This window comes from Notolepis coatsorum, assembly GCF_963971535.1.
Source record: "Notolepis coatsorum genome assembly, chromosome: 6".
Classification (NCBI taxonomy): Eukaryota; Metazoa; Chordata; class Actinopteri; order Aulopiformes; family Paralepididae; genus Notolepis; species Notolepis coatsorum.
This window is the reverse complement of record NC_140170.1, coordinates 133,512,655-133,526,977: the sequence shown is the minus strand read 5'-3', so window position 1 is coordinate 133,526,977 and position 14,323 is coordinate 133,512,655. Positions and strand designations below refer to the sequence as shown.

The following is a 14,323-nucleotide window of genomic DNA, read 5'->3' as shown; positions in this document are numbered from 1 at the left end:
TACTAAATCCAGATTTAACTCTGCCATTGGAAAGAGGAGATTTGGCCCAATCCATAGATGTATGACTTTATATTTATAGGCCTGATATTCTATTCTATATTCATATTTCAAATTGCATGTGAACAGGAAGGGTGAAAGCACAGTTCCGTGGGGGGGGGGCACTGGTGTTGCTCACCAGTACATCTGACTGACAGTTTGATCTGAGATGCTGGTTTTCAGAGGCAGGTCAGAGAGATGAGTTGTGGAGTAACAACAGTTCTCTGATAGAACAAGAGAAGCCATTCACCAAGTTTGTATGGTATTCATAAAGAAAAGGTAGAAGAAAATGATCACCATAATTTTTTTTTGGATCCACTTTTTCTCCTTATTTTCTATTTTTCTCCCATCCCAATTTCGTATAGCCAATTCTCCCCTTCAATTCTCCCCTCCCCTGTCTTGAACGTTGCTAGACTATGCCTCCCACTGGTCGGCTGTAGTGAGGATAGAAGACTTGCATCACGTGTCCCCTCCGGTACACGAGGAGGCAGCCTGTCGCATCTTTTCACCAGGACTGTGAGGTTCGCCTCTTCCCTGGACCTTTAATTCCTGTTCCCTGTACTTTAATTCCCTGTCTCCTCACTTCTCCAGCCCCCACCCTCGCGTTCATTTACTGTCGCCTGCTCTTCAGCAGCCACACCCTTGGACTATCTGTCAGTATCTGTTTGATTGGTTCTTGCCGAACACACTCTTCTAGTTCAAGTATCAATTACCATCACGCACCTGATGTGTATTCTAATTAGCGCCCCTGTGGGGCTTTAAATACCTCGCTCTTCCCCTCAGTCCCGGTCGGGTCGTTCCGTATCATATCTCTATCACCAAACTCCTTCGGGAGGTTCTCTGTCTGTAGGCTCCTACGGGAGTTTCTGTTTTCTGTCTGTATGCCGTTTTATCTCCGGCGTGAGACGAGGTGCAAGCTTTGGCCACCTGTCGCCGTTTGCCTGGAGGGAGACATTGTACTGCGCTCTCTAATCCTCTACGGGAGGTATTCCAGTGTTCCACTCCAGACCTCCGCGCCAGATGCGCTCAAGCCTTCGCCACCTGTCGCCGTTTGCCTGGAGGGAGACACTGTTCTGCGCTCTCTAATCCTCTACGGGAGGTATTCCAGTGTTCCACTTCAGACCTCCGCGCAGCAGACGCGCACCACTCAGACCTCCGCGCAGCAGACGCGCACCACTCAGACCTCCGCGCCAGATGCGCTCTCCGTACCGGCGCGTACTCCAAGCAGACGCGCACCACTTAGACCTCCGCGTCAGATGCGCTCTCCGTACCGGCGCGTACTCCAAGCAGACGCGCACCACTCAGACCTCCGCGCCAGATGCGCTCTCCATACCGGCGCGTACTCCAAGCAGACGCGCACCACTCAGACCTCCGCGCCAGATGCGCTCTCCGTACCGGCGCGTACTCCAAGCAGACGCGCACCACTCAGACCTCCGCGCCGGATGCGCTCTCCGAGCCGGCGCGCTCTCCTCCAGACGTCTAGCCTGCGCCCTGTAAGCAGCTCCAGCCCTCGCCCTGTTCCAAGGCCTTACCCTGTTTTCTCTATCCCTGTCCCCAGCCCGCCTCCGCGGGCCTCTGTCCCTGTTTCCCCTCTCTAGTCCTCCTAGTCCTCCCTGTCCAGTCCGTCCAGTCCGTCTAGTCCTCCTCGCCCCCTCCCTGTCCAGTCCTTCTAGTCCTCCTAGCCCTCCCCTGTCCAGTCCTTCTAGTCCTCCTAGTCCTCCCTGTCCCCAGCCCGCCTCCGCGGGCCTCTGTCCCTGTTTCCCCTCCCTAGTCCTCCTAGTCCTCCCTGTCCAGTCCTCCTAGTCCTCCTAGTCATCCCTTCCAGTCCTCCTAGTCCTCCCTGTTCCTGTCCTGTTCCCTTGCCCTGGCCCTGTTCCCTTAGCCTTCCCCTTAGCCAGCTCGCCTCTTAAAGGCACTGTGCCTATTTTCCCATTTCTTGTTTTCCAGTATTTTGTGTTCTCCCTTAAAGGGACAGTGCCGTTTTCTGTTGTATACAATAAATGCCCAGTTCTTGGCTTACTCTCATACCTGTCTTGTGTTGTGCGATTGGGGTCGGTTACAAACCATAACAGTACGACCCGACCCGTCGACGACCCCAGCCAGCACAGACGGTGTATGTTGAGTTTGCCTTTTTTTTTTGTAGCCCTGTTAGCTCCCCTGTTAGCTTGTTAGTCTCCCCTGTTAGCTCCCCTGTTAGCCTGTTGACTCCCCTGTTTGCTTCCCTGTTAGCCTCGTTAGCTCCCCTGCAGCTTGTTAGGCCTCTACTACCAGCATGGCCCCAGTCTGCTAGCTTAGCCCCGGCTGCTAGCACAGCCTCTATGTTAATGCAGCCCTTGCTGCAAGCATAGGCCCTGTAGCTAGCCTTGCCCAGGCAGCTAACCCGGTCCCTCTGCATGGCCCCAGTCTGCTAGCTTAGCCCCGGCTGCTAGCACAGCCTCTATGTTAATGCAGCCCTTGCTGCTGGCATAGGCCCTGTAGCTAGCCATGCCCAGGCAGCTAACCCGGTCCCTCTGCATGGCCTCCACTTTTTGTGTAGCCTTCCCACTGCTAGGACTGCCCCTTCAGCTAGCAAGGTCAGTTTCCCCACTGCTAGGACTGCCCCTTCAGCTAGCAAGGTCAGTTTTCTCTCACTGCTAGGACTGCCCCTTCAGCTAGCAAGGTCAGTTTGCCCCACTGCTAGGACTGCCCCTTCAGCTAGCAAGGTCAGTTTTCTCCCACTGCTAGGACTGCCCCTTCAGCTAGCAAGGTCAGTTTTCTCCCACTGCTAGGACTGCCCCTTCAGCTAGCAAGGTCAGTTTGCTCCCACTGCTAGGACTGCCCCTTCAGCTAGCAAGGTCAGTTTCCCCACTGCTAGGACTGCCCCTTCAGCTAGCAAGGTCAGTTTTCTCTCACTGCTAGGACTGCCCCTTCAGCTAGCAAGGTCAGTTTTCCCCACTGCTAGGACTGCCCCTTCAGCTAGCAAGGTCAGTTCCCCACAGCTAGGACTGTCCTTCCAGCTAGCTTGTTCTCTCATGCTGGTCCAGCCCTGTCTGCCAGCCTAGCTCCGGCAGCTAGCGCAGCCTCTATGTTAATGTGGCGGTACAGCTAGCATAGGCCCTGTAGCTATCAGTGCCCTGGCAGCTACCCTTTCCCTCTGCTAGCCCCTTCCCTGTTCCCCTCTCCAGTGCCCCTGTTCCAGCCCTGTCTGCTAGTCTAGCTCCGGCAGCTGGCGCAGCCTCTATGTTAATGTAGCAGTACAGCTAGCATAGGCCCTGTAGCTATCGGTGCCCTGGCTGTTACCCCTCAGCTCCTCTAGTTACCCCTCGGCTACCCTGCCCCTTTGCTAGCCCCGTTTTTGTTGTAGCTTCCCCTGCTAGTATGGCCCAGTACCTTTTGTTTTGTTGCCTTGTTTTTTCCCCTGCCCCTCTGTCTGTGTTTTTGGGTCGCCCGGTGGCTCCCGTGGAGGGGGGAGTACTGTGAGGTTCGCCTCTTCCCTGGACCTTTAATTCCTGTTCCCTGTACTTTAATTCCCTGTCTCCTCACTTCTCCAGCCCCCACCCTCGCGTTCATTTACTGTCGCCTGCTCTTCAGCAGCCACACCCTTGGACTATCTGTCAGTATCTGTTTGATTGGTTCTTGCCGAACACACTCTTCTAGTTCAAGTATCAATTACCATCACGCACCTGATGTGTATTCTAATTAGCGCCCCTGTGGGGCTTTAAATACCTCGCTCTTCCCCTCAGTCCCGGTCGGGTCGTTCCGTATCATATCTCTATCACCAAACTCCTTCGGGAGGTTCTCTGTCTGTAGGCTCCTACGGGAGTTTCTGTTTTCTGTCTGTATGCCGTTTTATCTCCGGCGTGAGACGAGGTGCAAGCTTTGGCCACCTGTCGCCGTTTGCCTGGAGGGAGACATTGTACTGCGCTCTCTAATCCTCTACGGGAGGTATTCCAGTGTTCCACTCCAGACCTCCGCGCCAGATGCGCTCAAGCCTTCGCCACCTGTCGCCGTTTGCCTGGAGGGAGACACTGTTCTGCGCTCTCTAATCCTCTACGGGAGGTATTCCAGTGTTCCACTTCAGACCTCCGCGCAGCAGACGCGCACCACTCAGACCTCCGCGCAGCAGACGCGCACCACTCAGACCTCCGCGCCAGATGCGCTCTCCGTACCGGCGCGTACTCCAAGCAGACGCGCACCACTCAGACCTCCGCGCCAGATGCGCTCTCCGTACCGGCGCGTACTCCAAGCAGACGCGCTCCACTCAGACCTCCGCGCCAGATGCGCTCTCCGTACCGGCGCGTACTCCAAGCAGACGCGCACCACTCAGACCTCCGCGCCAGATGCGCTCTCCGTACCGGCGCGTACTCCAAGCAGACGCGCACCACTCAGACCTCCGCGCCGGATGCGCTCTCCGAGCCGGCGCGCTCTCCTCCAGACGTCTAGCCTGCGCCCTGTAAGCAGCTCCAGCCCTCGCCCTGTTCCAAGGCCTTACCCTGTTTTCTCTATCCCTGTCCCCAGCCCGCCTCCGCGGGCCTCTGTCCCTGTTTCCCCTCTCTAGTCCTCCTAGTCCTCCCTGTCCAGTCCGTCCAGTCCGTCTAGTCCTCCTCGCCCTCCCTGTCCAGTCCTTCTAGTCCTCCTAGTCCTCCCCTGTCCAGTCCTTCTAGTCCTCCTAGTCCTCCCTGTCCCCAGCCCGCCTCCGCGGGCCTCTGTCCCTGTTTCCCCTCCCTAGTCCTCCTAGTCCTCCCTGTCCAGTCCTCCTAGTCCTCCTAGTCATCCCTTCCAGTCCTCCTAGTCCTCCCTGTTCCTGTCCTGTTCCCTTGCCCTGGCCCTGTTCCCTTAGCCTTCCCCTTAGCCAGCTCGCCTCTTAAAGGCACTGTGCCTATTTTCCCATTTCTTGTTTTCCAGTATTTTGTGTTCTCCCTTAAAGGGACAGTGCCGTTTTCTGTTGTATACAATAAATGCCCAGTTCTTGGCTTACTCTCATACCTGTCTTGTGTTGTGCGATTGGGGTCGGTTACAAACCATAACAAGGACTCTATGTGGCGAGGAGTAACGTGTGGGAGGCTCACGCTGCCCCCGATACTTCCTGTCTCTGCTGTACAGGCGTCACCCAACCGACCTGTAGGAGTCGCTGTCCACAACGTCCAATCCCCACCCATCGACTTTCCACCCGCTACCTCTGCCAATTGAGATAGTATGACGACTGGCCCAAGCCGCAGGCAATGCTGACTCGGGGAGTCGAGACCGGAGTCTCTTGCATTGGTGACGAGCGCAATCTCCGCTACGCCACCCAGCCGCCTATGATCACCATAATTTTAAATAAAAAAGATTCAAGAGATACCCAAGTGGTGAGGCTACCCGTTTGTTAGAGAGAGAGAGAGAGATAGAGAGAGAGACAGATAGAGAGAGAGAGAGAGAGAGAGAGAGAGAGATAGAGAGAGAGAGAGAGAGAGAGAGAGAGAGAGAGAGAGAGAGCGAGAGAGAGAGAGAGAGCATGTGCTTGAGTGAAACAGCTTGTCAGACATAAAACCTCATTGTTTTGGTCATACAGCCTTTCTACAGTATGTGGAGAAGACTGGAGGCTGGAGGGTATACTGTACATTTAAAAGCACTGTGATCACTAGTGACCGACAACCACAAGAGAGTGGCTTCAAGTCCACGTGTGTTCGCGCGTGTGTGTGTGTGTGTGTGTGTGTGTGTGTGTGTGTGTGTGTGTGCGCGTGCATGCGTGCGTGCGTGTGTGCATGTGCGCGTGTGTGTGCCTGTGTATGAAACAGAGCAAAGCAGCAACTAGAGAAGAGAAGAGGAGGACAGAATAATAGAGGCCGAGAAATTAGAATAGAGGAGAGGGTTGAGGGACTGAAAGAGGAGGAGGGGGAGAGCAGAGAGGTAATATTGAGTATTAATACGAAACACTTGAGATACTTGAGATATGGGAATACTTGTGTAGGTGCAAGTAAATGTATGTATATACATGTAGCTTTGTATGAGTATTTGTAGATTTACTCACTGTATGTATTTTGGCATTTTTAGGGGAATCAGTGGGTGTGGGAGTGGCTATAGGCCTGGGAGAGCTTTGTCTGTGTGTACATGAGTGTATTTGTGTTACTTTGCTTACGTATATTTGTGTTAAGGACCTCCTTGAAAACGAGATGGTTAATTTGGTTCAAATGTGTAGTTAGATTAATACATTTAAGAACATGTTCAAATATAAGGTGATACATAAATATAAAACTTTCTTATAATTCTAATTATATTTTATTATAATATATATAACTGTATATTACAACCGTGACTAAATGTAAATGTGTATACGTTTTGTATATTACTATATATAACTGTACACCATAACTATGAAACTTCCGTAACATGAATCTTTTTGCAAAATGATGTACTGAATTATGTTTTTAGTTTTTCTTATTAATTAATAATGTAATGTAAAAAGGGTAGGCAAATATAAGCCTTCCTACTTGATTTGATTTGAGCCATATGGGCTTACAAGACACATAAACAATAAGTATATAATAATATACTTGACAAATTACATATAGACCCAGATGGCCACAAGAAAAAGAAAATACAATAAAACGTAATATAACACAAGCTGTACGCAATGTATGTAAACAAAGAAACAAGAGGAATTCATATGCAATTATATAGGATATAGTGTGTTTTGTCTCAAGTGCCATGCTTTCTCCAAAAATCCTGCAAAACTGAAGATGTCCTCCAGAAAAAAAAAACTCAACATACAACTCTCAGACTGCCAAAACTAATCCGGATTTACAATTAGAATTTTCTCAAATAAAGCCCTCCTCAAAGGGGTGTACAAAGGGCAATAAAGAACAAAGTGATATTCATCCTCCACCACTCCCAGATCACATAGAACACACAACCGCTCCTCCTCAGGTTTACCTTGGAATCTACCCACTTCCACAGCCAATGGCAGGGTGCCAGACCTCAACTGGGCACACAGAGACCTCCGTCTTCTCTTTAAGTTTAACATTACATAAGGTTCAGTAAAATACTCATTTTTAATTACAACATATTTTCTAAGTTTAGGTTTTTTCCATATCTCCACCTCCTACTACATTGCTTTGTTCAGTCAGTCAGTCAGTCAGTCAGTCAGACAGACAGACAGACAGACAGACAGACAGACAGACAGACAGACAGACAGACAGACAGACAGACAGACAGACAGACAGACAGACAGACAGACAGACAGACAGACAGACAGACAGACAGACAGACGCTAAAGCATCAACACACACGTTCGAGCACAGACACACACTTTTACGGTATGTGTGTAGAAATACAGATCAATTCAGTTCAGTTCAGTTCAATTCATTAAATGACATGAAAGTCCAAAGCCAATATCACCAAACAAAAATAAATACATATATTTTTGTTTAATCTCCATTTCATGTACTGTACAAGCACTCCCTCTCTCTTTTTCTTTCCCGTGGCACCCCCCCCCCCCCCCCCAGATACTAGCAGCAGCCAGCAAGCAAAGCCTCAGCGAGGGGAGACCTTTTACTCTTTTTAAGCATGACATGAGAAGGACCAGACAATATTGCTGGGCAGGTCCTTAACTCATTCCCGGCCAATCACGTATACGTGTTTGCTCGCCAACCGTATATATACGTTTTTGGATCGTTATTTCTTTTATTCGATTTTTTTAAATTAATTTCAGGCACACAGACCTCTGGGTTACCATAGGGAATCATTCTGAAATCGCTAGAGTGCAATACTGGCCGCATCCTGCTAGGTGGTAGTATCGCCCACCCTTTGAAACCTTTTTTTCACACCCGGTGTTACATTTAATTCCCTCCGGGCGCAGTATTTTGGGTCAGGCGAGTCTAGCGGTTCACCCGATCACATTGAAACACGTCCAATGCCCCTGATGCATGTGTTGTGCTGGATTATGTGGGGGACATGATGGACACCAATACAGAAAATCGCGATCAGACAATTGGAATATTCTTTTTGGGATACCTCCTAGTTAGGGTGGCCAGACGTCACGCATTGCGCGTGATTGTACAGCATTTCTGTCTCTTTTCACGCGTCACGCAAATTGAGACCATGTCCTGCATTATTGGTTGTCATCCGCGCTAACGCCCACTCCCCCCCCAGCCAATGAAGAACCTCTATGCGTCGCGTAACGTTACTAGTATCTGGCCGCGAGTGACACCGCATCCTGTACATCCAGGCGAAATTACAACAAGGACCAACGCTGTCGCGCGCGGAGGGTCCGTTTCACGAGCCTGGCGGGATGAAACCAGGCAAGGGATAAACGCACACGCTACGGATCAGATCAGTTCCACACGCTGCTGTTATCTCCGCTGCTCGGCACTAGACAATACCACTTGGTCCAAATTTGAAAAGGGGAAAACAATCCCAAATGGGTTTAGATTGAAAACGAATAATAACAATAAAAAAAATGCAAGTAGCCGTTCGTGTAACCGGTAACCCCCCCCCCCCCGCACAAATCAATGCAGGTGTAAGATAATCGTATTCTGTACTTTATTATTGTGCCATTACTGTTCCTGCTCTCATCACTGCAGTGCCAGTGTGAATCCCTGGACTTGTGAGTTGTTTTGGTGAGTTAGTTTTGTTAGTCAAAAGTCAAAGTCAGCTTTATTGTCAGTTTTGTCACCTCTCGTAATGTGCAAGACTACGGTGTATATAAAGAACAAGATCTAATATAAACATAAAGTACACTATAAACATAAAGTAACCTATGGACAGTATACAGGACTATATACAATGTAGACAGTAGCAAAAAAAAGTGAATGTATGAGTGCATGTAAATATAGAGGTAAAGTAAAGTAAAGTAAAGGTAAGGACTATATGACATCAATCCTACTTTGATCCAACCATGATTTCACATCCATCGCAACGATCATATCGCTGCTGTCGGGACAAAACCTCATAACTCCAAAAACCCAACTTTTCAGCAGATGAAAAAAACACAGATTTGAGGGTGAATAGAGTTAGGAGGTTTAGACAGATGATCGGTTTAATGCTTTCCCTTTGTTCAAACTTTGTAAAACCCACACACACATATGGAGGATGATCTACGGAGTTGATTTATATAATAATAAAAAAAATTCAAAAATTGGAGTTATGAGGTTTTGTCCCGACAGCAGCGATATGTAACATACTCCAAAACGTATGCCGTATTAATTAATTAATTAACATATTAATAATTTTTCACATGTTGAACGATGGATAGTTGATGTCAAATGAGCCATATTGAACTCAAACTGCAAAGAAACAGACTAAGAAATGACGTAAACTCCATGATCAAAACTGCAAACAAGAATTTCATCAATGACAAAACTGAGGAAAACAAAAAGAAACCCTGTGAACTTTGGAAATTACTCAATAATCAACTAGGCTGCAGTAAAAAACTTAAAACCAGATTTTCAAACATAAACATAAAGACAGATAACACGCTCATCACAGACCAGCTGGATGTGGCCAATTACTTAAACATTTTCTTCACAAACATAGCCACAACACTGGTAAAAAAACTACCCTCCCACTCAGGGCATTTTGGGGTAGAACACATCATAGCCTACTACAATAACCTAGGGGTCCGCAAAGACGATTTCAAACTAGAAATGGTAACAACAACAACTACGACTATGCTTGCACCTCATGGTACCAAAGCACCTCAAAGGCACTAAAAACAAAATTACAAACATCACAAAACAAACTGGTCAGACTACTGCTTGACCTTACTCCTAGAACCCACCTCACCCCTGCCCACTTTAACAACCTAGGATGGCTTAGAGTAGATGACAGAGTACAGCAAAGACAGGTCCTGAGAGCGGCTGAGAGGAAGTATAGAAAGTCACGCCTCACTGCTGACATCGACATATATCACAACCTCTTGTTAACATTCTCCAAAACCATTACTAATGCCAAAGCTTCTTTCTTTCACCATAGGATCGAGGCCTCTGCCAAGAACCTTCACAAACTGCATGCTACCATGTCCTCCCTCCTCACTCCCCCCCCCACCCCCTCCTCCCTCATCTTTCTCTGCCGAAGACTTTGCGATCTTCTTTGAGGAAAAAGTGGAGAACATCCGCAGCTCCTTCTCCCAACCCCCACCCATTCCAAATACTGAATCGAGAACCTCATCCTTCACTCTGTCATCTTTCTCTCCCATTACAGAAGCCGAGACCCTGACACTGGTAACGTCGAACCGTCCGACTACATGCCAGCTGGACCAGCTACCCTCCCCACTTCTCCAGACCATAGCACCAGACATCCTCCCATTCCTAACTGCAACTCCTCACTCAACTCGGGGATGGTCCCCACCTCCCTAAAACAAGCCAGAGTCACGCCGCTCATAAAAAAACCAACCCTGAACCCCACCGTCATAGGCAACTATCGTCCTGTCTCCCTTCTCTCCTTCCTTTCTAAAACACTTGAACGTGCTGTATCCAACCAACTTACTGCTTATCTCTTACAGAATGACCTCCTAGACCCTAATCAGTCTGGCTTCCGGACTGGCCACTCCTCAGAAACGGCCCTCATTGTGGTCACAGAGGCACTTCACTTAGCAAAAGCGAAAGGCCTCTCCTCTGTCCTGATTCTCCTAGATCTATCTGCAGCCTTCGACACAGTCAACCATCAGATCCTCCTCGCGGCCCTCGCAGGAATGGGAGTGGCTGGCTCTGCGCTGACATGGCTGACATCATACCTCAATGACCACTCCTACCAAGTGTCATGGAGAGGGATCCTGTCGGCCACCCACCCTCCTGCGGACGGGTGTCCCCCAGGGCTCGGTCCTAGGACCCCTTCTCTTGCCAATAACGAGTATACTCGTTATTAGATCGTTTGATCTTTTTCCTTTGATCCCCGCTCTACAGACCCGGCCGGAGCTCTCTGAATCACCGTGGCAGGAATTGCAATGCTGATGGCAGTATCGTCTACCTTTTGAACTCGGATAGAAAGGCAGCAGTATTGTCAATGAATGCACCGAGGCATCGAGGCTGGCTCTGTGGGGGAGGAGCTCTTCCAAAGCAATCGCTAGCAGATCCAATCGCCTCAAAACCTATAGTGTCCCGTAAACATGTGTAATTACATATAAACTTGTAATCGTGATCGCCGATGGGATCATTGGAATTATTCTTTTTGGATTACCTTCCGGCAAAGGAATGTGAAATCAACCAGAACGATTCAGGCTTATTGCACATAACGCATCCTATCTCGCAATCTATGTAAAAAGACTGGATTATTTCAGAAATGGGCGATGTTCAAACAAACACCTTTTTATATGTTGGACTACAAATAGTGTCTGGCAAATGAGCTGGACTATTTTCTCCATAGCTATATTATAGAATATACTGTAGATATAGCTCTGCAAACATTGTGATGCATCGCGAAAATAGGCAATGGAAAGCTGGCGCTAGAGAGCAGAGATGGCGAGAGCCCCCTGGCGGTCGTCCACTAGCGCTCACATTTGTGGTGATGAAGTGCTTTGAAAGGCTGGTCAAGGACTACATCTGCTCCTCACTGCCCAGCACACTGGACACACTACTTTATAAAGCCCTAAATGGTAAGGCCCCTGTTTACCTAGCAGACCTCCTCACCCCCTATACCAATGTCAGGGCCCTCAGATCGGCCGGGTCTCAATTTCAAGTCTAGGGGGGGTGTGCTTTTGCTGTCGCAGCCCCTGACCTCTGGAACAGCATCCCCATGTCAATCAAATCTGCCCCCTCCATTGAGTCTTTTAAATCTAAACTCAAAACTCATCTATACTCCTTAGCCTTCCCTGACTCACTCTGACTCTTGCCTTGTTTGTTTTGATGTGTTGTTCTGGTTCTTTGTCTGTCCGTTGGTTGTTTATATTTTCTGTTTATTTTATACCATAGGAGCAATTTCTTTTCTTTTTTTAGCTATGCAACTCACTGTGAAGCACTTTGGTTGTGTCATGTCTAAATGTGCTATACAAATACATTTGATTGATTGATTGACTACATCTGCTCCTTACTGCAGTACACTGGACACACTACATCTGCTCCTCACTGCCCAGGAGACTGGACACTACATCTGCTCCTCACTGCCCAGGACACTGGACACACTACATCTGCTCCTCACTGCCCATGACACTGGACACAACATCTGCTCCTCACTGCCCAGGACACTGGACACAACATCTGCTGCTCACTGCCCAGGACACTGGACACAACATCTGCTGCTCACTGCCCAGGACACTGGACACAACATCTGCTCCTCACTGCCCAGGACACTGGACACACTACATCTGATCCTCACTGCCCAGGACACTGGACACACTACATCTGCTCCTCACTGCCCAGGACACTGGACACAACATCTGCTCCTCACTGCCCAAGACACTGGACACACTACATCTGCTCCTCACTTCCCAAGACACTGGACACTGTTACGATGGGGTTGCTAAATGAAGGTTTAGAACACAGTTTGCAGAGAGGGAACGGAGGCAGAGACGAGGATCGATGCTTGGAGAAGGGAAGTTTTACTTGTGAACCAAGTGCAATACAAATAACATACTGACACTACTTACAACACTTCACAATACAAAACAACAAAGCACTAACACTTACTAGAATAAAGGCAGAGCAACACGACGTGGACAGGAACGGGGGGAAACTGGATGTATGTCACCACGACGAGGAGAGGGAGACACACACTTAAATACCCCTACTAACACCTGGCAGCCCAGTCTAAACATAGAAACAAACAACACAACTAAACACTAAAGCAACTCATAACACAAAACCAAAACAGTGAACCACATCACACCAGGGAAGGGAAAGTCAAGGACAGCACACACCAGGACACCACATTAATCACACTATTAATTAAAGTTAAAACATTAGTCAGCATGTCCAATGTACTGGACCGCACCGTCTGCGGGTGACCACCAGAGGGTGGTAGGAGACCATTGTTCACCTCATGTCTGTGGTGCTGACTCTCCCAGGTCTGGCCTGACCTGGGCGTGTGACAGGACACACTACATCTGCTCCTGACTTATTAACACTTACTTTAGACACTTTAACACTACATTATATTGATCTATTTATTAAAGAGATTTGCACTACATTCATACCTGACGTGTTCGGAACTGTGCAAAGCCAACGCACGAAAAGCTGCCGGACCCGATGGGATCCCCGGGCGGGTACTCAGTGTCTGTGTCGGGCAGCTGACGGGGGTTCTGACTGAGATTTTCAATCTGTCCCTGGCCCAGGCAAAAGTTCTCACATGCTTCAAAGTCACCTCCATCATTCCTGTCCCTAAACACGCCTCCCCAGAGAGCCTCAATGATACCGACCCGTAGCACTCACCTCCACCATCATGAAGTGCTTCGAGAGGCTAGTCCTGGCTCACCTTAAATCCTGCCTACCACCCTCACTTGACCCCTACCAGTTTGCCTACCGCCAGAACAGGAGTACGGACGGCGCCATCTCCGCAGCACTACACCCTGCCCTCCTCCATCTGGACCAGAAGGACATGTACGTGTGACTTCTGTTCATTGATTTCAGCTCGGTGTTTAACACCATCATCCCCTCCAAGCTGATCACCAAGCTCCATGACCTTGGCATCGACCCCTCCCTCTACAACTGGATACTGGACTTCCTGACCGACAGACCTCAGCATGTCAGACTGGACAGCCTGAAGTCCTCCACTCTCATCCTGAACACTGGTGTACCACAAGGCTGCATGCTGAGCCCTCTTCTCTACTCCCTCTTCACCCACGACTGCAAACTGGTGCATGGCTCAAACACCATTGTCAAGTTTTGCAGACGACACCACCATGGTGAGACTAGTCAGCAACAATCTGACAACATCATCAGACGCTTCTCACCCCAACCATGGACTGTTCACCCGTCTGCAGGGTACTCGCTCTGGGGCACGCTACCGCAGCCTCCCAGGCGAAACCAACAGGACCACGAATAGTTTCTTCCCCTCAGCTGTCAGACTTCCGAATCAAAACTCTACTTAGCCCACTGCACCTCACTGTATACTTGTGTATATAGCCATAGCTTATGTAGACTTTCTTTTAATGATTCTTTTAATTATTATTTTTTATTCTCACCATTGCACATTGTGCTAACCATTGCACCTTACTGTACAGTTTTATTTATATGTGTCTTATATTGCAACTGACTCTTGATTGTCACATCCTGGTTGGACGTACACAATCTCGTTGCACTGTCTTGTACTGTGTAATGACAATAAAGTGAATCTAATCTAATCTAATACCTCATTTGCATTTGCGCCCTACTTTAAAGTTTTGTACCTCATTGTCTGA

General features: G+C 48.8%; 1 protein-coding gene across 1 annotated transcript in view; it reads right to left on the bottom strand.

Annotated features, from left to right (window-relative positions):
* Positions 1 to 14,323, bottom strand: part of LOC311230238 (receptor-type tyrosine-protein phosphatase gamma-like) — a 667,161-nt gene that overhangs the window by 151,280 nt on the left and 501,558 nt on the right. The gene's annotated exons all lie outside the window — the stretch shown is intronic.